The sequence below is a fragment of the Cynoglossus semilaevis genome, chromosome 20 (genome assembly GCF_000523025.1).
Source record: "Cynoglossus semilaevis isolate Cse_v1.0 chromosome 20, Cse_v1.0, whole genome shotgun sequence".
Taxonomy (NCBI): Eukaryota; Metazoa; Chordata; class Actinopteri; order Pleuronectiformes; family Cynoglossidae; genus Cynoglossus; species Cynoglossus semilaevis.
The window spans coordinates 1,828,854-1,831,963 of NC_024326.1; the positions used below are offsets into that span (position 1 = coordinate 1,828,854).

The 3,110-nt window shown below is 38.3% G+C and overlaps 1 protein-coding gene across 2 annotated transcripts in view; it reads right to left on the bottom strand.

The window, feature by feature from the left end:
• The window catches only part of LOC103396016 (G-protein coupled receptor 35), a 2,477-nt gene extending 1,220 nt beyond the window's left edge, over positions 1 to 1,257 (bottom strand). For both annotated transcript variants that reach the window (XM_008333938.3, XM_025066200.1), the window contains exon 1: positions 992 to 1,257. The gene's annotated coding sequence lies outside the window, so the exon portion shown is untranslated. The remainder of the gene's footprint in view (positions 1 to 991) is intronic.
• Between the last annotated feature and the right edge of the window lie 1,853 nt (positions 1,258 to 3,110).

The following is a 3,110-nucleotide window of genomic DNA, read 5'->3' on the forward strand; positions in this document are numbered from 1 at the left end:
CTAGTTAGCTAGTTAGCTGATCTAGTTTATTATAGATTATTTATTATAGAAGGTTTTATTAGTTTATTTCTCTTTGACTATAAAGTGCTTCTACATTTGAACCACATTTAAGGAAATTGATGCTCACAGAACCAATGAAGGGCATGCAACGATATCAAAACTCTCTCCTGTCCCGTCCCCCCCCCCCCTTTTTTTTTGGTCGTATTATTTTGGTGAAGTCATTGCTGACAGCTCTCCCTAACACCAAGAAAAGCAACGATGCAGCCTCAAGCATTAGAATGTTATAGATTATAAAAGCAAAAAGAGGAAGTAAAGTACTCGAGGCACGTTCATACTTCATATGGAGTCTTGAAACTTTTGATGCTTTTGCAAAAATAAGCCTCATTTTCAAAAACTGTCATACAGACTGTAAAATCAATTCCGTTTTTCAATTGCCTCTGAGGATGTTTTTAAAGAAGAAGCAAATCCCTCTGTTCACACTTAGTCTGAGGTTTAGAATCATGAAGAGGAAGTGAATATCCGGCCAGAACAACTGTCTCAAACACAACTATAGTTTTAGGCAGAGTTCCAGTTCTAATGTGTCTAATGTGAGTACTTCCATAGACAGGTGATGAAAATGTAACAAAACCAGTTACATCAAATAAACTTCTATGACAAAGTATTTCTATTTGAAGTACTTCCTGGGCGTTCTAATCAGACTAATGGTTTTTAAAAGACAATTTTACTGACTGTTACAGGCAGATAATATTCAACATTGCTTGCTAAAAAACACACAAAAAGCAAAATACTCTCTCAGTTTACAGCCATGCTGTTTAAAATGCCCCACTGGTTTGTGTAAAGTTTGCTAAATATACAAAACCATTTTGTAAAGCAGAGACTGTTTTTGTCACGGTATGTCTGACTGGTAAAATAACACTGTTTCTGCATGCAAGTGGTGCCAGAAATATGCCTGTCTGTGTATTACGGTTAAATATTTAAAAGACTGACTCACCAAATGAACGCCACTCTTCAAAGAGTCTGACTACACATCAAGTCCAACTGAGTTGAGCAAACTCAAAGAGAAGAGAACAAAATGAATGTCTGCACCGTTGCTTCATTTCTCAGTGGTTGCTTTAGTGACTAACCGGCTGCCTTTGAGGCAGAGATGAATATTAAAAGATATGATTTTAATCTCTTCTTTAAAAAAAAAAACCTTTTCACACCCATGTAAGTCAGTGTGAACAGCACAGTTACTTCAGTCTGTGTTTGGTGTGTCAGTTTGGGGAAGCAGATAATTAAATTAGTGGGGCTTTTTGTGCCCACAATGACCAAAAAACCCTTGTTTATTATAATGTTGATGTCTTATGTTCGCATGAGAGACAAGCATTGTATATTGAACATGAAAAGGTCTTATTTATTCAGAAATTCTCCTGGAAATGGACACAGTAAATTATTACGTCACCTGTGACACCATTCACAGTGGTTTCCTGTTCTCCTCTGTGTAGTCAATGGTGCAAAGGTTAGTGAGAATTAAGTGACTTCAGTGGAAAGCACCAATAGGTGAAAACAGGTTCTGTCTCTACCTGTGTGTTTGTTGAGTTGGACACGGTCCAGTTTGGCTGCTGCTCTTATGTACCACACCAACATGGTGATGATGCCTCACCTAATGGTCACTTCACTAGAAATGCCACAGCCACAAATTGACTTGGCGCACACATGGGCATCAAACCCAATGATTGACGGTAAGAAATAGGATTCATACCATAAGATCAAGCGGCAACAGTAATTACAGCACGTACTTCTTTGTTATTGAAGTCTGTAATGTAATGTGTATTTGTAATGAACGCATCGAATGGTACACCAGTGTAACGTTTTTCAAAGTGTATCATCGGGAACCTTGTCAATGTGGAGCAGAAATATGTCCAACTTCTGCTGGAACACATATCGCTGTACGTCCTTCTCGTGAATTTATTTAATTAGCAGTTAACAAAGGCGAGATTCATATTGTGAATTGCATTAAAAAAAACAGTGTTCCAGCGGCAGGTGCGTACTGTAAGGACACACTGGAATGAACGGTGAATGAAAATGAAGATATTTGAAGGTTCTTGTGGGTCTCTGCCGATTTCTGACCGTTGCTATAATTTTTTAACCCTTTATTCCACTCAAAAATCATCACAATAGCAGTTTGTACTGAAGATTTGTAAAAAAAAAAGTAGTTTCTTTAGAATGCAATATTAGTTTTGAACACTAGCGGTAGCTGTTTGACATATTTCTCATGTGCCATATGTACCCTCTTTCAGCAATTAGCTGAAACGTATTAAGGCATAATAATAATAAAAAACAGGAACATAGAAACACTCAGAGGAGTCCTTTAAAATCTTTCTTTTACAGAACATTTCCGTTGTTGAACAAGAGTGACTGATTCACTTGTTTGTGACCCAACTCAGTGTATTGGTCACATTAGTGACTCAGCCTCTGACTTTGTCATTACACAAGGATACTGCATTTTTATTATGGCCCGATAATAGGATCATTTTTATTTTGGAGCATACTAGGTGGGTGTGCTTTTGTTATTGTCGTCGTTTAATGAGTCATCAGTGAAGGACATGAAAAGTTACCATGAAAAGCCCAAAATGGTCATGAAAGACTGGCCTTGCTTGTTCTCAGATAATAATCCAGATCCTTGACCAGATCCTTAACCGTGCACAGACAAAGCACTGCATTATTTTGAAATTCATTTAAGAAAGAAAGAGGGCTAGAATGAGAAAACATTTTGTACAGTACAGTCTTCCTTCCACGGCCTTAATGTCTTAAACAGGAGGGATGTTTCCAGTGTTGGAGGAAGTGGAGTGGGTTTTAAAAGTAAAAGAGGGATTGTTGTGAGGGAGGGAGGACAATGACATACATTGTAGGTCTCACTGTGACCGCCTCCAATCAACTATTCATCACTGGCCATTTTTAACATGGAAAAAAAAAGCTTTGTGCAAATAGCATGTAGTCCAGCTGAACCCTAATGTGGACTCTGTCAGCAGTTACGGTGGTCTAAAAAATATTTGAGTCAATGAGTCGCAAAGGTGAGAAAGTGTCAGCCTGGCTGTAGGCGAAGGCTCCGGCATCAGCTGAAGGTCTTC